General features: G+C 46.8%; 1 protein-coding gene across 6 annotated transcripts in view; it reads right to left on the bottom strand.

Moving 5' to 3' along the window:
• Positions 1 to 263: 263 nt before the first annotated feature.
• Positions 264 to 27,721, bottom strand: part of LOC149357205 (uncharacterized) — a 105,370-nt gene continuing 77,912 nt past the window's right edge. For all 6 annotated transcript variants that reach the window (XR_016291793.1, XM_089584471.1, XM_089584473.1 and 3 more), the window contains 2 exons: positions 20,935 to 21,174; positions 264 to 2,398 (listed from right to left, as the gene is read on the bottom strand). The gene's annotated coding sequence lies outside the window, so the exon portion shown is untranslated. The remainder of the gene's footprint in view (positions 2,399 to 20,934; positions 21,175 to 27,721) is intronic.

Genomic DNA, 27,721 nt, shown 5'->3' with positions numbered 1-27,721 from the left:
GCAGCAAGTGTTCAGTTCACACTAGAAGTGGAAAAAGGAAACTTCTTTTCGTTTTTGGATGTCCTCGTAACCCGAAAACACAGCTCCCTTTAGTTCTCTGTCTTCTGCAAACCAACCCATTCAGCCTTATATCTGCACTTCACTTCAAACCACCCAACAATCTACAAGACACCAGTTGTGAAGAAATGATTACGAAGAGTTCAAACACACTGCAGTATAGAAGCAAACAGAACAAAAACCTGATATTCAAGGACCTCATCATAAACGGGTACCCAAAAAATTTTATTCAGATAACCAGTCACCTCCAAAAAACTGAATATGTGCCAAGAAATCAACCAACAGCAGTTAACCAGACCACAAAATAGGTCACTCTTCTTTATGTCTGAAGGCACTAGCGAAACTATCACCCGTATCCTGAAAAAGGTGGCCTCCGAGTAGCGCACATGCCTACGAAAACTGGGGCACTTTCCCCAGCTGCTCCCAAAGACCGGCCATGGAAAGAGCTCAAGCACTGCTTACAAGATTCCTCGCACCGACTGCGAAGCAAGATATGTAGACAAAACAAAAAAACCTAAATAAAGAATTCGACAATGCAAGAACGACATATGCAACTTCGCAACAAAATGCAGCCCAGTAGCCAGACATTCCGAATACGCCGACCATAGAACAAACGTTCAAGAAACCACCCCACTCGGAACCAAAACAAATAAACGAAAAAGGCTATTATTCAAACTTTAGCATATTCAAGCTAATCAAAACAATGCCAACCGCACACAGGGCAACCTATCCCCCGTGGATGCGCTGACTTTGCTCCACAGCTCACGGAAAAAGAAAAGACGCGGCAGCTGTCCCCACACTGCCTGGCACCATAACTCACAGCCGTAGACCGTAGCAGAGCCTGTGTCAAAACATCCTTACACCCTCCCACACCCTTCACAACACCACAGTCCTTTTTTGCCCACTGCGTAGTTAAAGACACAAGCCCACAGCACCTGCGTTGCATCCCAGCCAGAAAAAGAGCTGAGCTGGCTCCAAAATGTTGGGATATTGAAATTGAAAAGGTTTTGGCTGAAGATGTGGTGCAGTTTACCACAAGTTATCAAACCAAACCAGACAAGCAACTCTCAAACCCTTTAGTTTTACAGTGTTCAACAAGAATGAGTTCGTAACAGTGAACAACCGATGCCACTATGTGCATTGGAATACTTTCATGCTCAAGCACCCCCTCAGTGCCTAACAGCAGCACTTCCTCAGGCAGCTTACGAGGAGAAATGGTAGCCAGTGTCACATGCCTTGTGTGTAGAGCATGTTACCAAGCAACCACAGACATGTTTTCTCTAAAAAAGCACTCGCCTCAATGGGAGCATGCATACATAATGAATTCCACTTGGCCAGGCTTATTTACACACTGATAACCCAAAGGCCATCGACATCGTTGTTCCCAATAAAGTAAGCCAATGCCATCACGCTGCACTTCAGCCAATCGGCGAATGCTACCATACAATTTCACCATTGGGCCCACACAAAAAACATACACATAGTGTCAGAGAAGGCACTTGCAATGATTGGTGAAAAGCCTGCAGCAGTCATTACACAGTGTGCACCTACGACTGGTGAACCTAAGCAAGCCATGCTGCAAACTGAAGCAACTGCACTCATCATGTGCTGCTATATGATCACATCGCACAACACGCAGACACCCACTGCAGTAGCTCAGCTGGTCAACGCATTGTCCTTATGATCTGTGCAGTTGTTGTGATTCCTGGTTGTGGTGGCCACAATGCAATGGAGACCAAATGAAGAATTTATTCCCCATGTGCTGCGCAGTGATAGCGCAAGTTTAAGTGCTCTAGACAACTGTAATCATTCTAAAGCCCTCTAGTGTGGCATCTGTGATAACCCACCTACAGCTATGGGAAGTATTGCACCAAAAACCAAATCATACACCTGTACCATATATTGCCAACCCATGTTAAAAAAGTCCAAGTAATGAAAATTATTCCAGGTTTCTCCACTACAGTGCACCTCAGAGCAAACATAGATCTTCAGTGCATCCAAACAACAATACACAGGAACTAGCATTGAAAGCACAAAATATACACAGACACCAAGAAACTTGTGCAGGGACTCTTGCTCACACAATCCCCATCTTCATTTGCTTCACGAAATAAAAGCACACCATCTCTGCTGACTGCAGACTTGCACTGCCCATGTGTCACTAGAGCCATCTTGATGTGATGCGCCTTGTTATGTGGGCTTGCACAGGTTGTGCCTGCAGACTACCTCAAAGCGGCTTGACAGGGATGGTGTAGCTGATGGCAGCATACTTGCCTGGCACTGCCACAGCTGCCACTCTCCATGAGCTTGCCAACGATGCTGGGGAGCTGGCTGACATAGCCTGCATTACATAGATACAAACAGAAAGGAACTCATGAAAAAAAAATGAAATCATAAGCAACACTGCAAAGAGCTGAAAATTCAGGATCTCTATACCCACCCAAAAAAATATCAGGGCTTGCAGCCCTGAACTCGACCACTCCAAGTGCCACAATCATTAGGGTAACCTCCGCTAAGTTCAATCAGTTAAGAATGATATACTTGATCTTTCTCTTTTCATCCCATACATGCTTACAGATCTTTATCCAGGCATCAAGATGACTGTCCCAATAGCATTCTCGAAAGTCAGTGTTACTAAGCCACCAACTGTCCAGTGTCAGAACATTATTACAAATTTCACCATTCCTTTACTTATTAAAGAAATAAACGTGTAATCAAATACTTCTGTGAATGCTCTCTGGTGTAAGTACTATGAATTGCAGTCACTCCTTTTCCACTCTTGTATGCAACATATGTTGGCAGCTCTTTTACAATTTTCTATTGCATGAGCAGTACTATATCTAGAAGATGATGCTATACCACCATGACATGCTCCGCAGCTGAGCGACTGTGAGACGTACTGCTTTTACGATGCTGCCTCCAAAAAGTGCGGCTGATACGACGATATCACAGTGAGGCTCTATTCTTATCTTCATATCAGCCTTATTTGAGAATCTTTTGTGAGGCTTTTTTGAAAAACAAGAGGCATCTACCTTTGTGCAAAACGGTTTACACAGAGCGCGTGACTTTCTGAAGTAGTGGTTTGCGCGTCGCCCTAGCCATTACCCACGTATTGGTTAACCCACGAGTTTGGAAAAATATGATTTTGTAAAAACAGGTCGGCTTACAGACGAGGAACTACATTAATAATGCAAAAATGCAAGCATTCATAAATGAGACGTGGAAACTATATGCACATCTGGAATTAAGACGCAATTCTGGATAGTCGCAAGTCCATTTCGAGGAGCTGCAGATACCAACATTCTCCAGAAGTCGCAGGGACTGTGTTGAGCTGCATCTCGTGAACAAGTTGGCAGCAGCCAGAACCACATTACCATGTGCAATGCGCTCCCGCACATGCGCCCCACTTTGTGGCCTGCATTTCTTTCCAGGTTTTTGCCACAATGACAAAAGCCAATGACCTCCACACAAAAAAAGGAGACAAAGAAGAGGACATTAACTAACAGTCAGGTACCTGATGACCGACCAAAATAGAAAACTTTTCATTTGTTGACCACACCGCAAAATGCATTTACACAACCAGGACATTATCTCAAGAGTATGAGAACACTAAGCACAGTTCAACACTGCAAGTGCACTGGAAGTACCACTGTTCATGCAAGCGGTGGACAAATTGCTTCCCAGAGGGCTCTAGCAGCGGAAGTGCATGTGGACAGTGAGGGTCCGGCACAACTATCCTGCAGTTTTGATGCTCGCCTTATCACCAGCACAGACCAAGCCTTGCAGCTCCCATCAGTGTTTGTCAGGGGCACCTTTAATTATTCATGGAAGTATTCATCAAGACAAAATATAATAGAGCCCACTTATAATGAACCTGATGGTCACGCATATTATGTTCATTGCATTACATCCCATATTACAGGCAAATGTACAAAGCCACACGCAAGTGCCATTTATTTTTTAAAGAAGCTCCTTATGCGCATGTGGTTCTTAAAGGTAGACGCTATAGTGGCACTTTCCAAGCTCGCCAGAGACGTCATGTGCTCCTCGCCAAGACACTTGATGTGACTAGCTGCTTTGGAATTGCGATGTGATTAATAGCAGTTGAAGCATTCACGGCAGCTTGTGCTAGATTGGCACTCTCGGCATCGTCTTCATAATAACCTCTTTCTTGGCAGTTTGGGAGTGCATATGCACGCATACTTTAGCCGCGTTGGTGCACGATTCTCGTATGTCAGCATCATCACAAATGCAAACCAAGTCATTCTTAACAAATTCACATCCGACCAACTTTGAATGATGCACTGCCGCAAGTCCAATTCAATCGCAATGCGTGGGTGTTCCACTGCATCCTCCGTTGTTCCTGGATGCGTAAATCCTACCCCACTAAAGCAATTTGTGATGCACTTTAATGCAGTCATTTCTATCTAAATGGTTATAATCGTTTTGACGGCTGTGAACAGAGACCCTAACTGAGACATCGGCAGCTGGTCTCCAAGTTGCTACCGGCATACACTGTGACAGTGCCAATAGGGCACCTAAAGCACGTGAATGAAGCGCCCATGTCGCATGGCTGGTCTTTCGTGTCGCATTCGATGGCATTCAGAGAATAGCACATGGTGCTAAGCACAGTTGCCGAGCACGAGTGTGAGGATCTGTGAGATTGCAGGTCTTATTTTAAACAAACACAAAAGTACAAACAATAAACGAGGTGGCTTTTATCGGAAAGGAAACCAATTTCAGTATGAAAGTGAAGAAAGGAAAGGAACAAGAGAGCAAGGCAGCAACACACGGGAAAAACTCACGGGGGAACAGAACAAAGTGCTTACGAAAAATACAGGGAAAAAGAAAGACAAAGAAGAAAGTCACACTACTTGTCTCTGATTCGAGCAACGAGCGGGGAGGACTGGCTGGGTGTCGGGCAGTCAGGGAGTCTCTGGGCGTTCCAATGTTGATGCAACGCTACCGCAGCGTCGGCGTCTGTGGCTCCCAGCACGGTTCCCAGGTCTGGTATCCCGGAAAAGTCACGTAGGCGCCAGAAGCGGCCTGTGTGGAGCAGCTGACGGGTGGACGGAGAAGAGTAGCGCCTGAGCCTGGTGGTTGAGGCTCTCGACGATGGAAGTCCAGGTCTGGTGGCCCGGACGTCTGCGGCTAAGGCCCAAGCCCGGAACTCGGGGAGCCAGCAGAACTCGTCCACGTCCGTCGCCCACTGCGCTCTTCTCTTCTCTGCCACGTAATCCTCTTCTACCTGTCCCGGCGTTCCCCTCCGCACGCGCTCCTCGTGCTTTGTCTTCTTCTCCTCACGAACGCCGCTGGGTGGCGCTATCTCCTTACAACGAGAAGCAACTGAACTTTTTTTGTTCGCTATATAGTGCTCGAAATCAGTTGACCACTCGACACGCAGTCATGCTTCATTTCTATACCCCCTTCTATACTAAAGCCTAGTGGCATACTCGTCGAATAAACAAAATTCATTTGTGATTCATGTCTTTGTGCTAGGCCTGCAGTGTACACATGCATAGCTCACTAAGTATCTTGGCCTGAGAGACTTGGCGATGACAGCTGCTGGTCACTCATGTCCATAACCGTGTACAGAAAGTTGGTAATGCGAAGCGTTGCCTTCCCAAGCATGCATTTCGATGGCTACATCTGGTACATAGTTTCGTTCGCCTTGTACACATCACACCTTTATGACTACTTTCTCAAGTTGCCCCATTCTTTCCAAACAAGAGGGGAGATTGTGTCACGGGAACTGGGAGGCGCTCTTCGGTCACTGGCCCTAAAGGAAGTGCGAGGTTACGGTGGGGCCAATTTTGTGGTGCCTCCTCGTTTGCAGCAACCGAGTTGTGCGGCCACACTTGTACGTTCTATCTTAGATGCAGTGCCATAGCCCCAATACATATTTTAGCGGTCACATTGCCCTTGTTCATAGAGCGTCCGTTATAAGTGTCCGTTATAAGTGGGCTCAATGTAGTTGACAGAAAAGATTGTTCAAGTACTTTGGTGTATATTTCAGTGCTTATTCAGGCTGGAGTGCCCACATAAATCCCACCATAAACAAAGCATTTCAAAAACTGGAACGCATTAAACGTCATTTATACCTTGCCACCTCCAAGAAAAAGCTTCACACGTATACTACTCTCATAAGGTCAGCTTTACAGTATGCCTTTACAATATAAAATCCAAGCAGCATTTCATTAATTAACCACATTGAGTCTGTCCAAATCAAGCTGTCAAGTTCATGCTTTTGGCATACTTACCATATCAGAGTTCATTACTACAGGAAACTCAATATTACCAACCTTATCACTCGACACAAGTTCTCCTGTTTATCGCTCTTTTATTCTTTATAGTACAGTGACCCCCCATTTGCACCTGACCTTATTGCTCCTGCTTATCATATTTCATCCAGGAGTGATCATTTCCGCAAAGTAACACCCACCTTTGCAAGAACCCTAAAATATCAAACCTAGCCCTTACTATTCTCTATGGAAGATGAACTCGTTGCCAAATGACATGATTACTGAAACTGATATATCCTGTTTTCACACAAGAGTTTCAGCGCACCTTAGTTGCCCAAACTCTTCGTAGTATTGTTTTCACTATTGTCTATTTAAGAACTATGTGCTCTGTTGTGCCCAGATTTAGGGACTCGCGAATGGACTTCCTTTTCTCCATGGAAGAACTAGACGCCGCCATGGCTGGTTGTAGACGGTCATCGTTGCCGGGGCCCGATGGAGTAGCATACTCTACACAAGCAAACTTTGGTCAGGAGGCTCGACGTGCTCTTCAGACCATTTTAACTTATCATGGTGTGTAGGTACAGTACCAGATGCATGGAAATCAAGTCATCTGGATCCAGTCCTTATACCTGAAAAATCACCGCTTGACCTTGCATTGTATTATCCAGTTGCACTGGCTAGTTGCGTGGGCAAACTCATGGAAAGGATTGTACTTGAGAATTGAGTGGTATCTAGAAGCTAACAAATATACCTAGATGTAATGTCTGGATTTCGATGTGGACGATCATCTATTGATAGCGTGATTGACCTGGTGTCATCAGTTCAACATCAGAAACATCTGAAGTGCTTGACCGTGGCGTCGTTTCTGGATGTTAAAGGGGCACACGACGTCAATCATCAAGCTATTATGGACGCTCTGGAATCTGTAGAAATTGGTGGTCGCATATTCTGCTGGATGCAAAGTTATTTATCCAATAGATCACTCTTTATGCAAACTGAGGATGAACCAACGTCTTCACATTTCACTTCCCATGGTGTCCCACAGGATGGGGTATTTAGCCCAATGCTTTTCAACCTTCCGCTTGTCAGCCTTATCAACGTACTACCACAGTCGGCGCAACTCTCAGTCCATGTGGACGACATTTGTGTCTGGGCATCAGGAGTTACGCGGCCGCAAGTTAGAGCAAGGCTTCAAAAGGCAGCCAGCATTCTTATGGCCTACCTCCGCTTGCAAGACCTAGAGATTGTCTCTACATGCAAAAGTATGTCTCATTACCCCGTATGTATAAATGGCTGAACAATACCCTGCGAAAGAAGGCATCGCTTCCTTGGAGTAATTACTGATCGTAACCTATCATGGCGCTCATGTCTCGTACATGAAAAGGCAACTGACATTGATCGTTCACGTTCTCTCCTTTCTTGGAGGGAAGCCGTCGGGTGCATCAGTGCAGTCGATGCTCCACCTGTACACCGTATTATTCATGGGATTCCTTCGGTACAGTCTCCCTGCACTTGGAAACTTCAGGAAAACGAACATACAGTGTCTACAAAGCATTCAAGACGACTCCGGAGACTCTGGACGTGCCTAGGACTGCCCAAATGCACGTCTACAGCGGCAAGAGTACTCAAGGCCCAGGAGAATCTAGTGACTACCTATATAACAATCGACACCTTGAGAGTGCATATGACACCTCTCTCGGATTCCCGTTCACCATCTTGCCAGTCTTCCTGCTAACTGGCTGTGTACATCCTATGCAAAAATTACGGATGCCCATCACGACTTTTTGCCATCACAAATTACACCAGCCTCTAGACCGTCATCTCCATTATGAAGCCTGCACCAATCTCGTGTGCTTCTTTCCATACCAGGCATCAAAAAGAAGGCTGCTTTATCACCAGCAGCATTAAAACAAATCACTATTGGATTAATTGAATAAGAACCACAGACACCGACTGCCCGTATACATCGATGGCTCTGTGACCCCCTCCAGTTCTTCAGGCTCCGTAGTCATCCCCGTAAAGACCATAGTTAAGAAAGTGAAAAAATCACACCAGACTTCATCGACTGGTGCACAACTTGCTGCTATTCGCATCACCACTGAACATATTAGTGAAGAAACACCCCAGCAATGGTCTGTTTTCACTGATTCAAAAGCAGCCCTCCAAGCCTTGCAATCTACTCTTCGTCAGGGGTCCCATGAACAACTTGTTGTGAAAATTCGAGAGCTACACCACACCACTATCAATGAAGGGCATGATATTATCTACCAATGGCTGCCAGGACACAACGGCATTGCCGGCAACCACTGCGTGGACCAGGCCGCGCGAACTGCTCACCACGAGGGCGATTTTGACCATCCCCATCTCGAGAGCAGACACAGTGGGTAGGTTTTGAACAATGGCCCGAGAGATCACACTTCTTCTGGCCAGTTTTCGAACCAGCATCAATTATCCCTGGATCTTAACCTAAAGTTACGGCTTCCATCTGGTTTACCACGAAGTGAGGCAACTATGGTGTGCCTCCTGTGGCTTAACGTTTGCATTCACAAAGCACTTCTCTAATTTGATCGCCATGGCTGATAACCCTGCCTATGACATCTGTGGCCGTGATGAGACCATATCTCAAATTTTTTGTGAATGACCAGAGTACAGTTCTACAAGACATTCTCTCCGCCTTGCATTGGAACCCAGCGCTTCACGCCCGCTAACGAAGTTCCAGATTCGGGGACACTTACAACGGAGATCATCAGCTGTCAGTGTTGTGCCTGCACAACAGGCTGTGACTTTGTCTAAGCCTTTTTGCCTTATACTTTCCCTCTATCTCTCTCCCTTTTCTCCCTCACCTTTATATCCCCTCATCCCTTTCCCCCAGTGCAGGGTAGCTCAAACTGGTCTCATTTACCGGTTAACCTACCCGCCTTTCGTCCTCCTCCTCCTCCATGTGCTGTGTATGAAAGCTATGTATCCCTTATCGAATGCAGTGCTCTGTACTTACCATCCGTATTTATAGCGCTTTACTGTATTTGTGAACTAACGTACGGAAAGATTATGCACTATGCTGTTTTATGTACTCCTCCTAAGTAATTCCCACTTGAGCCTTTAGGGCATTTAAATAAAAAAAAAACTGTACTTAATAACACGATGCTAGAAACTATTCACTGTTATATGAATGAATGGCAAGAATATCAAGTCAGATTGTGGTAACGCTGCAAGGCTCTTGATCACCCGCTATCTTTGATAACATATGCTTGGGAAAGAAAGAGGAAAACATTGAGAGCGGCATTCTCAATTCAAAAGCACAGCGCTAACTGTGATGGCCCGCGCACTGCAGCTCAGAAGAATCTGATGACCGGGCGAGGGGCATCAACGCATGCTTCTCGGTGTTCTGATGAGGTTGCAGAGTTCACAGAAGGGTTCAGGAGCGTTTTAGTTGAGTGATTTTTTGTGCATACTTGTATGCTACCATGGACCTACAGTGCGCAACCAGGCCGAGAATTAATTCTACCGCAGCAAGAAAGAACCCAACAAACATATATTTTTGCAATAACTGCATATTTGTGCTCAAAAACGAGTAGTCTAACGTCGGGCAGAACTTATGGTCGTGGTGTCACTGGAGTTGGCAAGGTCATGGGGTTGGCATGAGCCGATCACGCTCCACATCGACACCCACCTCCCGTGCAGACCATCTGCGTGTTAGGTACGCTGGCGCAGAACAACACGCAGAACTCGGAAGCCATACAACGCCTCCGAACCACTGCCCACCAGATCAACGGCCTCATCCGCAGCATCACCACTCGCACCAGAGGCATGCGGGAGACCGACCACTGCTGCCTCATACAAGCCTTCGTTCTATGTAGGATTACCTATTCATACCCCTATTAACCACTTGCGCCCCAATGATGAAGAGGCGGCAAATATGAAGATGAAGAGGCGGGGCATGACACCGCATTCAGAATGGTGCACTCACCTCGCCTCTTCTTCCAGGCTGGCCTTATACACAGCATGCTTGCTGCGACCCCCGACACAGCCTCCCTGCGAGCCTGTGCCTTGACTGTGACGCAATGGCCCGAGGATTGGACGCAACAACCAGTTACAACCAATCATCAGTGGCTAATCTGGCAACAACGAGCGCATTCCGTCACTGTCAGCAATCGCCACCGGGAATATAAGCAGCTTCCAGCAGCCACCCCTGTGGGGAGACCATCGCATTCAGAATGGTGCCCTCACCTCGCCTCTTCATCCAGGTCAGTTACCTAAACGTTTACTGTTGTGTTAGAACCAGCAATCGTTGTTTCTTTGTGGTGTCATGCCCCGAGGTGTTGTGTCGTGTGTTACGATTGCTTGACAGCAAAGCTGCACGCGGCATTAGTAACGTGCTCTTGATTTTTGTGGCAACGTGGAAACAAACCTTGGTCCCAACCCCGAAAATGAGGATATATTTTCAACTATGCTCGCTACGATACAAAGAATTGAAATAGGTCAAAACAACATTCGGAGCGAAATGACTGCGCCTAAACACAGGCGTGCCTGTGTTGTCGTCAAGCTGAAGCAACTGTCAGAAAGGATTCGCACAGTCGAAGTTGACATGGCAGAATGTAAGATTAAACAGGTTTTGACAGTGTCCGAGTCCAGACCGAATACGTAAGGTATGGTTCAGGTACAGGGCCTGATTTTGGTGACTAGAACCGTCAGTGCACTTCACCAGAGCAGGATTTGTCCACCCTGGTGTAGTATAATCTTCTAAGAACAACCGAATTAACCCTCTGCCCTCAGTCCCCAGCGGCTGCGGAGCAGCTGACCAAGGCGGCGGTCAGACCTGTGACACAGCGGAGGGTGCTATGAATCATTGGCTCCGGACAGGCCGCTATTGGAAACTGAACCTAACAACGTTTAATGCAAGAACCTTATCCAGTGAGGCTGGCTTAGCAGTGCTGTTAGAGGAATTAGTGGGTAATAAATGGGATGTCATAGGGCTAAGTGAGGTTAGGAGGGCAGATGAGGCGTATACGTACTGGCGGGCACTTACTGCGCTATTGTGGATTAGCAGACAGATGAGAACTAGGCGTGGGAATCCTCATCAATCAGGATATAGCTGGCAACATAGAGGAGTTTTATAGTACTAATGAGAGGGTGGCAGCTATCGTAATTAGGCTTAATAAGAGGTATAAGCTGAAGGTGGTGCAGGCCTACGTGCCTACATCAAGCCATGATGACCAGATCGTTGAAAGCTTCTATGAAGACGTGGAATCAGCAATGAACAAAGTAAAATCACAGTACACTGTACTGATGGGCAACTTCAATGCAAAGGTAGGCAAAAAGCAACCTGGAGACCAGGCGGTAGGTGACTATGGTATAGGTTCTAGGAATAGCAGGGGAAAGTTATTAGTAGAATTCACAGATAGAAATAATTTATGGATCATGAATACCTTCTTCCGCAAACGAGCCAACAGGAAGTGGACGCGGAACAGCCCCAATGGTAAGACTAAAAATGAAATAGACTTCATACTGTGCACTCACCCTGCCATCGTAGACAATGCGGAGGTCCTCAGAAAGGTCTGTTGTAGCGACCACAAAATGGTAAGGTCTCGTATTAGCTTAGATTTGAAAAGAGAACGGAGGAAATTAGTGATGCGGATGTCTATTAACAAGCTAGCATCAAGAGGGAAAGTAGAGGAATTCAGGATTTTGCTGCACAACAGATTTTCCGCTTTAACTGAAGATGACGAACATAATGTTGAAACAATGAACGATTGTCTTACAGATATCATTGCGGAGTGTGCCGTAGAAGTAGGCGGTAGGATGGTTCGACAGGATACCGGGAAACTATCTCAGGAGACTAAAGATCTGATTAAGAAACACCAAAGCACGAGGACATCTAACTCCATCGACAGAACAGAACTAGTAGAGCTGTCGAAGTTAATAAATAAGCGCATAGCCGACATCAGGAAGTTTAACATGGAGAAAATCGATTATGCTCTTAAGAGCGGAGGTAGCCTAAAAGTAGTGAAGAGAAAACTAGGCATAGGTAATGTCATCAGCAATATGGATAAGATAGTTAAAGTAGTCGAAGAGTTTACACAAATCTATACAGTAGTGATCAGAATGTTACTGAGAGAGGCAGTAGAGCACAGCAAAGGGACATCCCGCCAGCAGTAAAGGAGGAAGCAAAGAAAGCCTTAGGAGCAATGCAAAGGGGGAATGCAGCTGGTGAGGATCAGGTAACAAAATGGAGGAGAGATTGTGCTCGAAAAACAAGCCACCCTGTACTCGCAATGCCTTGGGACCTCGAGCACACCTAGAGCTTGGAAAAATGCTAGCATTATCTTAACTCATATGAAAGGAAACATCAAGGAATTCAATAATTACAGACTGATCAGCTTATTGACTGTTGCCTACAAGTTATTTACAAAGGTAATCCCTAATAGGGTCAGGACTAGAGCACTGCACGGGCCTCAATCTAGGGCCCGGCCCGGGCCCGAGACCTAAAGCCCGAGCCCGGCCCAGGCCCGCTAAATTATCGCTCTAGCGAGCCCGGCCCGGCCCGTGAATCCCGGAGTGAAGCCCAGCCCGGGCCCGGCCCGGCCCGTTTCACAGTAACGTTTGAGGTACACTGCTCACTCTGAGCAAGTAGACTGCGACTAGACCGATAAGGAACTGGCCAACAAAGGTCCTGAAACCACAATTTGTCGTGCAGAAAGTTGGTTCTTTTTAACCCAGAAGGAAGTGATTAAGAGTAGTGCTCGCCAGGCCCTCTTTTGGACATTGATCTCGTGTAGGTGCGCGAAGATAAACTCGGAAGTTCCGAAAGCGAAATAAAAAGGGCTGCATACGCGCGTAATAGACCACTTTGCACTCCGCCATGATTTTAATTAGTTACATTTTGCCGCCCGGAAGAATAAACATTAAAGCTGCCTAGCAAGCAGTGGGATGACATTTTTTTAGTGAACACGATCTCAGAGGTTGAAATCATAGCCGATATGGCTGCCTTTCAGCAGAAATGAAAAGCTAAAAGACCTGAGTATTTCATGGTGCGTGTTTTGAAGACTATAAGCATCCTAAACTTTGGGATGATGAATGATCAATGGCCAATTAAGACCGGTTGAATTTTACTCTTACTGGTGGAGCAGAAGATAACGTGCAAACGATGTGATAACTTACAGGGCGAAACCCTTGTCATGAAAACCAGGCTGGAGAAGCGAGGAGAGATAGATGTGCTTATTCGATGAGATTTACAAACTCTCGTGAGCTTTTGTGGCTATTTCATTTACTAGACGTTCCGGTCAGCTCATCAAAAAGAAAACCAAACGCACTTTAGTTTGTGAATTTTCTCACATGAGAAAAATATAGGTATAAAATTAAAGCTATGTTTTTGGGGCTTAAGGGCCCAAGGGGTGTCAGGCTGTGAGAGATGCCGAAGCAAAGGGCTCCGGATCATTTCGACCACCTGGGTTTCCTCAACAAGCAATGATACTACAAAGTACATGGCTGTCGTGCTTGCCGCCTAAACAGAAATGCGGCCGCTGAGGATAGGAGCAAACCCTGGTTCCCCGGCTCAGTAATCATCGCCTTGATCACTAAGCCACCACGGCGTGGAAATAAGGAAATAAATAAGTCAATGAATAAAGTTTAGTTTTTTTCTCAGCGCGTACTATAACCCATAACTCATCCATGTCGCTGCTTCAATGTCGCAGTTGTGTACTTCACTCTGCAATAGTGAATGAATAGTCGGACACCAGGCGTTTCTGTACAGACCCAAGCTCGACTCGCGCCCACAGCTTTCGGCCCGAGCCCGGCCCAGGCCCACAACTTCAGGCCCGGGCCCGGCCCAGGCCCGGCAAAACAGATCATGTCCCGGCCCGGCCCGGGCTTTCGGGCCGGCACGAGCCCGTGCAGTGCACTAGTCAGGACAACCGTAGACTGAAATCAACCAAATGAACTGGCAGGCTTTTGTAAAGGTACCCGACAATAGACCACATTCACAATATCAATCAGGTGATAGAGAAATGCGCAGAATATATCCAGCTCCTATATATAGCGTTCATTGATTACGAGAAAGCATTCGACTCAGTAGAAACCTCAGCAGTCATGCAGGCATATATTGCAGATTCAGGGGGTAGAAGAGTGTTATGTGAAAATATTGGAAGATATTTATAATGATTGCATAGCTACCATAGTTCTCTATTAAGTCAGCAATAAAATTCCATAAGGAAAGCTGTCAGGCAGGGAGACACGATCTCGCCTATACTATTTGCTGCCTGTTTACAGGAGGTATTCCGGGGCCTGAAATGGGAACAGTTGGAGATAAGAGTTAATAGAGAATACCTAAGTAATCTGTGATTCGCTGATAACATTGCCTTGCTAAGTCATTCAGGACATAAACTGCAAAGCATGATCAATCAGTTAGACAGGCACAGCAGGACAAAGCAATAATAAACAGTCTAGCAAGAAAACAGCAGTTTGGAATTGGTGGCAAGGTGCTGGAAGTAGTAAGAGAATATGTCTATTTAGGGCAGGTAGTGACAGCTGATCTGGATCATGAGAACGAAATAAATAGAAGAATAAGAATGGGGTGGAGCACATTTGGCAGGTTCTCTCAGATCATGAAAGGCAGTTTACCAATATCGCCCAAGAGAAAAGTATACAACAGCTGTATCTTACCGGTACTCACCTATGGGGCAGAAACGTGGAGGCTAACAAAAAGGGTTCGGCTTAAGTTAAGGATAACATAGCGAGCTGTGGAAAGAAAAATGATAGGTGCAACGTTAAAGAGATCGGAAGAGGGCGGAGTGGGTGAGGGAACAAACGCGGGTTAATGACATTCTAGTCGAAATCAAGAAGTGGGCTTGGGCAGGGCACGTAATGCGAAGGCAAGATAACTGCTGGTCCTTAAGGGTAATGGAGTGGATTCCAAGAGAAGACAAGCATAGCAGGGGGCGGCAGAAAGGTGGGCGGATGAGATTAAGAAATTTGCGTGAATATGGTGGCCGCAACTGGCAAAGGACAGGGTTAATTTGAGAGACGTGGAAGAGGCCTTTGCCCTGCAGTGGGCTTAGTCAGGCTATTGATGATGATGACTGGCGCACAGCTTCGTAAAATCAAATCAAGATGCGAAGACGCTGAAAACAGACATAGGTGATCAAATCTGCTGTTTTTTGGCGTTCCGGACGAGATGTCTGAAACCTGGTCGATGTCAGGAAATAAAATTATAAATCTCTGTACTGAAAAACTAGGGGTAATCTTCAAAATACACAAATTGAAAGATTGCATCGTCTACGGCAGTTTCAGACTGACGAATGCAGGAAATCATAGTAAAACTTACATTTTTTAAGGACAAACAACTTATTCTCGAAAACGGAAAAAAGTTTAAGGACACCGATTATGCAGTGCATGAGGACTTTTCACGACAAACATGGCTCGCCAGGAAAAAGCTCTTGAAATTTGCTAAATCTAAATAAACGGCCTACAAACTCAACGTAGATAAACTGCGCATAGGTGATTCAGTATACATGTATGACTCTAACACTGACCAAGTAACAGAAGTCTCAAAATAGCTAAGACGCAGAAGCAATGCATGTGTTACCAAAAACCCAACCCAGCCGTCTATGGTGTGGGAATCCTGGCTTTCCGCCGTTGCCTTTGCGCGGCTGTGCCGGCTTCCCGTGTTGTTTCTCCTCTTTCCCTTGCTCCCGCTTCAGGCCGTGGAGAGGCGGCTGAGTGACTAATCACTGTCATTTAGCCACAGCTCCGCACCGGCTCCCCAAGGGCCTTTGCCATTGGCGCCTTTTGGCGGGAATTCGGGACCCGCTTTGGGCGGCCGCGCACAGCGCGACCGTCCGAGCGGGGCCCAGAGAGAGATTCCTCCGAGAGAGCGTAAGGTGCGTACGCTAGTGTTTGTCCGTGCCGGCCTTTGCCGTTCGGACCAGTGCATATACTCGAGCTCGCCCGCACGTGTCCTCTGACCTGCAGCGGCTCGAGCCTGTCCAGTGGGGTCCAGCGACCTCCGACAGGCGTACCTTGCGTTGATTGCCCACTCTCTCTCGCAACCGGCCCAACGGTCGACACGAGAGAGGGATCACAGCACTGCCGCGGGGACATTCTCCTGCAGCGGCGTGCTAGCGGCGCGCATTACTCGAGTCGCTTCGTGCGTGCAGCGGAGCCTTGCTCCTCGCGCGCCCCCGGGACGGGGTGACTTGGAGGCCTATTTCTTTGCGGCGAATCGCTCTCCTCCCAGCGGAGGTTGAGTGCGCCGCATCGGTGTCCCAGTGTGTGTGTGGTGACGGCTGATCGGGGCCCTTAGCTCGCGTGAAGCTCGAACCCGCGGTGGGTGGTGGCCTGTGTCCACGTAGAAACCCACAATGGATAGTATTTCAAGCCCACCCCTCCGTTTGTCATTCACTAACATACGCAGCCTTCTTCGTAAACGCTCCGAAGTCTGCTCATATCTTGATAATAGCAACTACAATATTCAATTTTTTTTTTCAATTCAATTCAATGTTTATTTTCCAACTCTAGGTTGGGGGGCACCTCAGCGAAAAAGCAGTTTCTCACTGCTTGAGAGTGCCGAGGGCCCTCGCATACATCAGCAGGCAACAGTTTTAGCAGGAAGCTGCTTTACATGGAACATATTACAGGCATAAACACAGGCATAAACACAGGGATAAACACAGGGATAAACACAGGGATAAACACAGGTATAAACACAGGTATAAACGCAATATAAAGGCAGTATAAACGCAGTATAAACGCAGTATAAACGCAGTATAAACGCAGGTATAAACACAGGTATAAACACAGGTATAAACACAGGTATAAAGAATAGATATGTGGTTACCGAAATAACAGTGCAACCTGATGGTATTACCAGAGGGATACAATCAAAGCATCAAAAGGATTGTTTCAACGTTTCATGAAATATTCGCGAACTTGTCTCCGAGTAAAAGTAGTGAAATCAGCACGCAGTTTTTCATGTTTATTCAGCACAAAGGGAACCTGGTATGTAAGTGATTGAAGTAAGTATCCCGTGCGACGGTGTGGTAGAAGCCACATGTCTGAAGCACGGGTTCGGGGATCACTTCTTTGACTAGTTAAGGAAGAAGAAGCGGTTAAAAATGCTTTAAAATCTTCACTTGAAAAGAACAACGAGTAGACTAAGCGGAATTCAAAGACAGTCATCACATTGATAAATGCCAAAATCTGCAAATAACTGGCCGGTTGCATGTAGTCGTGGGAGATTGCCAATGTAGCGCAAAGCTTTCTTTTGCAAACGATGAAGAATGCACAGATTCTTAAGGCTCGTTGTAGCCCACACAAGTGTACAGTAATTAATTCTAGAAGCAAAAAGAGCGTGGTAAACTTGGAGTCTGGCTTTCACTGGTAAGAGCTGCCCGCATCGTGATACTGCACCTGCTGCTGCTGATAGGTGTTTTGATAATGATTTGATATGACTAGTCCATGTCATATCAGCGGAGAAGGTTACGCCCAATATTTTAAGTTTATCAACTATTGTTATCACTTCAGGACCAAGTACAAGAGGGTGGTTTATAACCACATGTTTGTTTCTGGCTTTGAACAGTACACCTTTAGTTTTAGTTGTATTAATTTTTAGTCCATTAAGATAGGACCAATCCCAAATTTTCAGCAATTCAGATTGAGCTTCCGCTAGAACTGCACTAATATGTTTGCCAGAAACAAACATGCTCATATCATCAGCATAAAGCACAAATGATGCAGTATTTCTATTTTCAACAGCGTCATTAATATATACATTGAACAAAAACGGCCCCAGAACACTACCTTGAGGTACGCCGGAGGTAACTGTTTGAAAAGAAGAGCAGATATTGTCAATAGAAACACACTGTTGGCGGTCACATAAGTAAGATTCAAGCAACGAATGACATACACCACGTAAGCCATATGCAAACAGTTTGTGCAATAATATTTGATGATTTAGACGGTCAAAAGCTTTGCTATAGTCAACAAATATGCCGAGTGTAAGGTAGTTGTTGTCAATGTTGTTAATTATAAGTTCTTTCATTGTAAGTAAAGCCGTTTCAGTACACCTGCCTTTCCGGAAACCGTGCTGGCAGTCGGTTAGTAAGCTATGCTTCAAGAAAAAGATGTTAATACGTGCAAATATTAGTTTTTCTAGTCCTTTTGAAAATACAGGAAGTATAGATATCGGTCGATAGTTATTAATATCATTCTTTTCGCCCCCCTTATGTATAACGGATACTCTTGCTTTCTTCATAGCGGTTGGAAAACAGCCTGATTCAAGTACTAAGTTAAATATATACGATAAATAGGGTGCGATGATATCAATAACGTATTTAACCGGCTTTATTTGCAAGTCGTCAGCATCTTTGGCATTACTGTTATGTAAGTTCAGAAATGTGGAACAGATTTCTGCCTCATCGGTTGGCGGAAGAAAAAGAGTGTCACTGCAGCGAGATGGAAAGGTGAAATCTGCTTCCAGGCTATCTTGTGTATTTGTCAAGTTGACAAAATGAGTATTAAAGTGTTCCGCTAAGTCAACACCGGAGAGGTTTGTATTGCTTAGAAATTCTGCTGCTGAAAACCTTGGATTTCGGCCCTTCAACACCATGTTTATAACATTCCATGCCTTATGAGGACGATTCTTTAACGTATTTGTAAAAAGGTTATTATAATACAATTTCTTCACTTTCCTTAGCTCCGCATTTAACTTATTTCTGCATTTCTTGAATTTTAAGAAAGCAGATGGCTCTCTGGTGTCCAGGAATTTTTTGAAAAGTTTGTTTTTCTTCTTTATCATTTTCAGATGATCGGGCCCAACCCAAGGCTTTCTTATACTTCCATTCGATTTCACTCGTCTATATGGAAAGCAGGTGTCATAGTAACGGCGAAAAATAGAGAGGAATGCATTGTAGGCATCGTTCGCATTTGTTTTCTCATATACAAGAGACCAGTCACCGTCTGAAACACACGCGCGAAAAGAATCCATGTTTGCTGTCGATAGGCACCGAGAGATTATTGGAGGCTTAAGCATTTTTTTCTTGGAGAGATTGCTTGAATATGATATAAAGATGGGACTATTATCACTTATGTCATAGCCTATAGTGCCCGCAGTTTCAACTGTTGTGTCTGCGTTTACAATGAACTGATCAAACAATGATTGTCCAGTCAGCAAAACGCGAGTTGGTGTCGAAATCACATTTTTGAAGCCACACGAAGTCACTATATTATTCAGCTGTAAAGAATGAACGTTATCACTGCCCATGTTTACATTGAAATCACCACCTAGTAGCAAGCGATAATTTTTATCTGCAACATAGTCTAATACTTCTTCAACGAACTCGAAGAAAATGCTATGGCGGCCAGTTGGTGGCCGATATACCACAGTAAACAATTGTTCTTCGGCTTGTACGCACAACGATTCATAATCCCTAGTGATCCGCGTAAATGGTTTAAAAATGTCGGAGGATATGTTTTGCTTGACATGCATCGTAACGCCCCCACCACGAGTTCCACTTCTGTTTAAAAAATAATGACTTTACCCGTCTATAGATAGCATGTCACTGTCTAGACGATACCACGTTTCTGTGAACATTATCACATCGAACTGGATGCGGCACTCATCAAGAAAGTTTGAAACATGTTCCTGTTTAGATATAAGAGATCGCGAATTTATATGGACTGCAAAAACTGTGTTCTGTGTACAACACTTTAAAGGAATGTTGCAAGGCAAACTGTTTTCCAGGTATAGCATAGTGTTCTGAGGACGGCTGTATTGGTCTGCGTGACCAGCACCAGCGGCTTAGACAATCTTGTCCAAGTCGCCCATGCAGGTGATGCGCACAGTTGTGGAAGTCTCATTTTGCCTGGCGAAAATTTTGCCATTCTTTGTCCAGGCAAACTTCCATTTTTTATCCTTTTTCCTCGCCACAGTCAGGCTCATTAGCGTTTTCAGAGTAGGGCACAAGTGTTCGTTAATATACACGGCAGAACTTTCAGTCTGACCAAGATCAGTGTAACCAAGATCAGCAGTTGTGGCTTTGACTTCTTTTGCTTTACTCAGGAAAGCATCACGCTTCGATCGGTTGCGAAACTGCACTATCACATTTGGGCATGTCAACTTCTTAGCCGGAACCCGGTGGCAGGCTTCAATATCTTGAGCTCTTATGGGCACTTCGATTACTTCTCCAATCTTTCGGAGGATGTCAGGGAGGTTTTCGTTGTCAGCTTCGGGAAGCCCTTTAATTTCCAGGTTTCTGTTTCGAGAGTATTGCTCCAAATCGGTCAACCGAAGCTCAAAAGCAAGGAGCATGTTCCGTAAGCTGTCGCGATCAGCAGATAGCGCAGCGTTTTCGTCTTTTAACGTTTTGTTTTCCTCCTTTAGTGCTGAGAGTTCGGCAGACATGTCATTATATTTCTTGCTGCAGAAATCTACGCTCTGCGACAGCTCACGGGTTTCTTTACGTAAATCCCTTTCTATTGCACTGCGCATTGCTGCAATTTCGGCACGAAATTCTTTCCGCAGCTGATCACGCAATTTTTCTATCTCACTCGGCATGCTCAAAACACTCAAAACACAGCTGGCAGCGACAGCGGAAAAAGGTCACTTGTAGTACAGAGGGTAAGTTACAGAATGCACTCAAACCTGTAATGCAGTTGCAGAAAGCTTAGTCGAAAGAGCTCCTGCTGCCGATGTCTCTGCCAACTGAAAGGGCTGCTCTCCAGTGTCGGCTCTTTTATCGCTGATGTCCCCTGGTGGCCGTGTTGCTTCCTGGCACGCTGGGGCGTGGCAGCCTTGTCAGTCCGTCGATGTCAGTCCGTCACAGTTGTGGATGATAACAGCGACACGATGATGGTGCTGCACCGGTAGATCAGGAATTGATACCTGTAATGCAGTTGCAGAAAGTTTAGCCGAAAGAGCTCCTGCTGCCGATGTCTCTGCCAACTACTTTTAACAGAAACATAGTCGCATCTTGATATCGCTGATGAGAAACCTCTGCCTGATAGCAACGGATTTCAAATTTACTAAAAAGATAGAATAAGCAAAAGGGGCAGTGGAGTATTAATTGCTGTTAATAATAACATTTTGTCTTTCATTGTTGATATCCCATGCGAACTGGAAATCATATGGGTATTAACAACATCCCCCTACTTAACACTGTCTTAGGCATCTGCTACAGGCCCTCGGACTCCCCTGCCATGGTACTGCCGCTGATCTACATGACAATACTACAGCCATTCGAACTAGATTTCCTAAATCTGACATTTTCTTGTTCGGCAACTTTAATTACCTGGACAGTGATTGGTTGAACTTATCTTCTCATTTATCTGCCTCTAATGAGTTCATGCAGCTAACACTCGACTTTTCTTTTGTCCAATTAGTTGACACTCCGACACGCGATGCTAATATTTTAGACCTTACTTTAACATCTGCTCCAGAGAAGGGTAGCGATATATCTTATAATGACAGGTTCAGCGATCATCAGCTTCTTCAGTTATCGATAAATGCTCCTCATTACTCACATCACGCCCAACCAAAACAGATACTAAATTATAGAAAGGCTGACTTCGACGCTATTAATCGTTGTCTCGAGCATTTCTCCAAATTTTTTGTTCGTGATTTTTCATCCCGGTCTCTTAATGAAAACTTGACTTTGTACAAGGAAAAATAGCGAAACTTGTGCGCAAATACATTCCACGTATAACATTACGGGTCAACATACCTAAACCTTGGTATAACAATTCCTTACGAGCATTAAAAAACAAGAAAAAATACCTTTTCAGAGCCGCAAAGCGATTGCGCACTGATTATGCGCAAGCTGCACATAGATTGTGTGAGATATCTTACTGCCATGCCATCCGGAAGGCCAATAAAATTTTTATCCCAAGACCTTCAATCGCTCATAAAAAATAACCCAGCAAAATTTTGGAAAACAATTTCCCCATCAGGCACATCGGACACCATTTCATTGCTTGATCAAAACAGACGTCCGATACCTCAAGAGAACTGTCCAGCCCTGTTTAATGACTACTTCACATCAGTATTCACTACCGAAGACTATTCCAACCTACCTCAACCACAAGAACTAAATTACCCATTCATGACTACAATAGATATAACAACAGAAGGCGTAGCATCTCTAATTGACAGTCTTAAGGTACCAACTTCCTCAGGGGTAGACAGAATAAATACAAAAATTCTCAAACACACCGTACATTCCTACAGTATCATTCTCTGTCATATTTTCAAGTAATGTTTAGCAACTGGCGAAAATCCTTACGATTGGAAGATCGTCAAATAAACCCTTTTTATAAATCTGGCAAAAAAACACAGTAACTACCACCCCATATCACTGACGAGTATCCCATGCAAGTTACTGGAACACATTGTTGCATTTAACATTGCGTGCCATTTGGAGAACAATTTTTTTTCCCATGCCAGGTCGGATTCAGAAAAGGGTTTTCCTGTGATACACAACTAATTGAACTTACTAGTGATCTATTCAAGAACATGGATGAAAACTACCAGACTGAAAGCATATTCATTGACTTTTCCAAAGCGTTTGACCGTGTCGCCCATTGTCGCCTTATAGCTAAAATATTGTTACGGGGTAGTTCCGCTTGGGATTGCAGAGAGCGGACACGGAAAACAGGGCTTTAAAACCACAGGCGTTTACTGCAGGCACCAGCCGACACTGCTCGACCGTCGTCTTCTTCACAAAAACTCAAGAGCTTCTTCTTCTTCCTTCCTTATGCATGCACCGCCTAATGTAACACTACCCCGCCGGCTGAAAAGCACCGTCCCGGTGCGTACTAGCGTCCACACTAGGGTCCGTGTAGTACGGCTTGAGGCGTGCAACATGGACCGTCTCAGTGCGAGGTGTGGAGGTATGGCGTGCGAGATGCAAGGGCACAATTTCGTATGTCACTGGAGTGACTTGTCGTAAAATACGATAGGGGCCTGTATAACGTGGCAAAAGTTTTTCCGAGAGGCCAATGCGGCGAGCTGGGGTCCAAAGCAGCACGAGAGAGCCGCAAGAATACTCGGTGTTGCGATGACAGGAATCATAGCGACGTTTCTGGGAGTGCTGGGAGGCTGTGAGTCGGTTGCGAGCAACAACGCGGGCAACGTCAGCTCGGGCTATGGCGTCACGGGCATATGAGCTGGCAGTGGCGACTGGAGGGAGCAGGCTGTCGAATGGAAGCAGAGGGTCACGGCCGTATAGAAGATAGAAGGGGGAGTAGCCGGAAGTGTTGTGACATGACGAATTGTATGCAAATGTCACAAATGGCAGCGTGATGTCCCAGTCGCGGTGGTCATCAGACACGTACATAGACAGCATATCAGTCAATGTCCGGTTAAGGCGTTCGGTAAGCCCGTTCGTCTGTGGATGGTAGGCAGTCGTGAAAGAATGACGAACGTTGCACAACCGTAGGATCTCGTCGACGATACGCGCAAGAAAGCAACGGCCACGGTCGGTGAGCAGTTGGCGGGGAGCTCCATGGATGAGTATAATGTCGTTGAGGAGGAAAGGAGCGACATCGGTTGCACAACTGGTTGGTATTGCTCGTGTGACCGCGTAGCGTGTGGTGTAATCAGTGGCCACCGCAATCCATTTGTTCCCCGATGCGGAGAGCGGAAAAGGCCCTAGAAGGTCCAGACCCACGCGAGAAAATGGGTCTATGGGGATGTCGATCGGCTGCAGAAGTCCAGCTGGTAAAACTAATGGCTTTTTCCGGCGTTGACAGTGGTCACAAGCAGCCACGTATCGGCGGACTGTGCGGTAGAGGCCTGGCCAGAAGAACCGACGGCGCACACTGTCGTATGTGCGAGAGACGCCTAGATGACCCGCTGTCGGAACGTCGTGAAGCTGTTCAAGGACGGCTTTGCGTAGGTGCTGAGGGACGACTAGTAGAAGGTCAGGGCCATCAGGTCGCATATTGTGCCGGTATAAGGTGCCGTCGCGGAGCACAAACAAACGAAGGGCAGGGTCATGGCGATCGGCGCAGAGGCGACTGATAATTTCGCGAAGCTGAGAGTCCTGGCGTTGCTCACGGTAAATGTTGGAAAAGTCAGAAATAGAGAGCACGAAATCGTCATTGTCACATTCAGGTTGGCTTGGCGGGTCGACTGGATGACGGGACAGGCAATCGGCGTCTCGATGCAACTGGCCAGACTTATAAACTACTGAAAAATTGTACTCCTGAAGGCGCAAGGCCCAACGTCCAAGGCGGCCAGTAGGGTCTTTGAGTGTAGAAAGCCAACACAAGGCGTGGTGGTCAGTGACTACTGTGAATGGCCGCCCATACAAGTAAGGGCGGAACTTCGTAATGGCCCAGACTAGGGCTAAGCACTCACGTTCAGTGATGGAATAATTCTGTTCGGCCTTAGAGAGGAGTCGGCTGGCATAGGCGATGACGCGAGGGGAGCCGAGCTGACGTTGTGCGAGAACGGCACCAATGCCATGACCACTTGCGTCGGTGCGTACTTCTGTGGGTGCTGATGGATTGAAGTGAGCCAACACAGGCGGACGGGTGAGGTGGGCAATAAGAGCGGCGAAGGCGGCCGAGTGTTCGTGGCCCCAGGAAAAGGAGACCTCTTTTTTCAGAAGCTGCGTGAGTGGACGGGCGATTTCCGCGAAGTTTGGTACAAATCGCCGGAAGTATGAGCAAAGTCCGAGGAAGCTACGCACGTCGCTGCTAGATTTCGGTATAGGAAAACCACTTACAGCGCGAATTTTGTCGGGGTCCGGCTGGATGCCATGGGTGTTGACCAAATGTCCGAGGATCTTGAGTTCCCGGCGACCAAAGCTACACTTCTTGGAGTTCAACTGAAGGCCAGCTCGTCAGAAGATGCCAAGAATAGCCGAAAGACGATGGAGGTGGCCCTCAAAGGTTGATGAAAATACGATGACGTCATCGAGGTAGCACAGACATGTGGTCCATTTGAACCCGCGTAGTAAGGAGTCCATCATGCGCTCGAAGGTCGCAGGGGCATTACATAAGCCGAAAGGCATCACCTTGAATTGGTAGAGTCCATCCGGGGTGACAAAAGCCGTCTTCTCACGATCTCGTTCGTCAACAGAGATCTGCCAATATCCAGAACGGAGATCGATGGAGGAGAAGTAGTTGGCACCATGCAGGCAGTCGAGGGCGTCATCGATCCTAGGAAGAGGGTACACGTCTTTCTTTGTTATCTTGTTGAGGTGTCGATAATCTACGCAAAACCTCCAGCTGTTGTCTTTCTTTTTGACAAGTACTACCGGAGACGCCCAGGGGCTGCTCGACGGCTCAATAATGTTGCTGGCCAACATTTTGTCTACTTCTTCCTGAATGATATGGCGTTCTGAAAGAGCAACTCTGTAAGGCCGTCGGTGAACAGGGCGGGCATCTCCAGTATCTATGCGATGTGTGACGACGGACGTTTGGCCCAGGGATCCGTGACCGAAATCAAAAATGTCGCTGTACGACCGCAAAAGGCTGACAAGGGCACTGGCATATTCGGGACGCAGGTCAGAGGCAACCATGGCTGAGATGCGGTCCTCCGGACTATGTGACGAGGCAGGCTGTGCAGGTACCTCGGCGCGACGGTCGGACAGCACTGCAGAAATAGTAAATGTGGACAAAGGTGACAGCTCGGCAAGGTAAATGCCCTCCGGGAGAACTTGCGAGGACATGCTGAAGTTGAGTACGGGAATGTAGGTGAGGTTGTTCTCGACGTGTACAATGTTATGAGGTAGGGCGATGTTGTGTTGTAGAGTGACGTCGGTGATGGGGTTGACAACGTAGTCGCCGTCAGGAAGGGAGGGAAAAGGTGACATGGGCACGTATACTGCCGCCTCGGGAGGTAGGCGAGTAAATGTACTGGAGTGGAGGCGAGGCTGGGAATGGTCAGCACTAGGGTCGTGAACACAATAAGGCAGGGCTAGGCGCAGAAGTCCGGAGGAACAGTCGATGAGAGCGGAATGGGCTGTTAAAAAGTCTAGGCCTAAAATGACGTCTTGAGGACAAGTAGTAAGGACGGTGAATAGCACAGGGACGTGGTGGCCGGCGATGCTAACGCGCGCAGTGCACATTCCGATGATGGTAGCAGTGTTTCCGTCAGCAACACGAACTGTAGAGGTGTTAGCGGGCGTAAGAACTTTTTTGAGGCGCTGGCGGAATGACGAGCTAAGGACTGAAATATGGGCTCCAGTGTCAATGAGAGCGGGCACAGGGACTCTATCTACGAGGACATTGATCAGGTTGCGGCGTGGTGCGATGGTCGAGACACAGTTGGCTGTCCGGGTCGGTAACGCAGCGTCACGTCCGGGCGCTGCGTCGCCTAGTTTCCCGAGTAGGGGTCTTGGTACGTTGGGGACAAGCTGCGGCGAGGAGTAGGTGATCGGGAACGGTGGGCTTGTGGCGATGGCGAACGGCTAGGACGACGGACTTGCTCAATGTTTTCGGCACGATGCTGTGCTGGGGTGACAGAAACGCGCCGCGGTGCATAATAGTCATGGCAGACAGGGCTGTAGTAGGGGTGAGAGGGGGGAGCCGGGCGGCTGCGACAATAGCGGGACGTATGGCCAGCCCGACAACAGACGAAGCAAATAGGCCTGTTGTCAGACGTGCGCCACTCCGCAGGATTGTGGGTGGTGTAGCGCGGTGTGTAGGGCGGTGTGTAGGGCGGTGTGTAGGGCGGGGTTGTCGTAGCAGCAGCAACCACTGGTATTGGCTGTGGTGCAGGGGGTGGTGTGGTAGGATTGCAAACGAGGCCCACATTCGCGAATTCTTGGCGGACAACAGCCTGTATCATAGCTATTGTTGCCTCTGCAGGAGGTGTTGTAAGTGGAACAGGAGTCAAGGCCTCGATTTCTCTGCGGACGATGGTAGTGAGGTTATTCTGACTTGAAGGCTGCTGCAAAGTGGGCAGATCGTCGCATGAGGATGTAGTCGCCGTGTTGGGAAGGCGCGCAAACCGATGGACGATGCGGCGCTGCTTCGCCTGTTCGAAACGGCGACACACTTGCAGGACTGAGTCCACCGTAGAGCAGTCTTTGCAGATAAGTATATTGAATGCGTCATCGGCGATACCCTTAAGTATATGGCCCACTTTGTCAGCTTCGGTCATGGAGGTGTTTACCTTTCGACACAGGGCGAGGACGTCCTGTATGTAGGCAAGGTAAGATTCGGTTGACGATTGAGCGCGAGTAGCCAGGTCGTTTTTGGCTGCGAGAGCTCGCCCAATTGGCTTGCCGAACAAGTCCTTAAGTTTTTGCTTGCAGATGTCCCAAGTAGGCATCTCCTGTTCGTGGTTGGTAAACCAGGTCTTCGCAGTTCTCGCGAGATAAAAGATGATGTTTGCGAGCATTATGCTAGCATCCCAACGGTTATTCTTGCCGCACCTTTCGTATTCATCGAGCCAATCTTCAACATCCGTCTTGTCTTCA

This window comes from Amblyomma mixtum, chromosome 3 (assembly GCF_055824585.1).
Source record: "Amblyomma mixtum isolate Tamu chromosome 3, ASM5582458v1, whole genome shotgun sequence".
Taxonomy (NCBI): domain Eukaryota; kingdom Metazoa; phylum Arthropoda; class Arachnida; order Ixodida; family Ixodidae; genus Amblyomma; species Amblyomma mixtum.
Note: the sequence above shows the minus strand (reverse complement) of the source record. Positions and strands in the feature narration are given on the sequence as shown.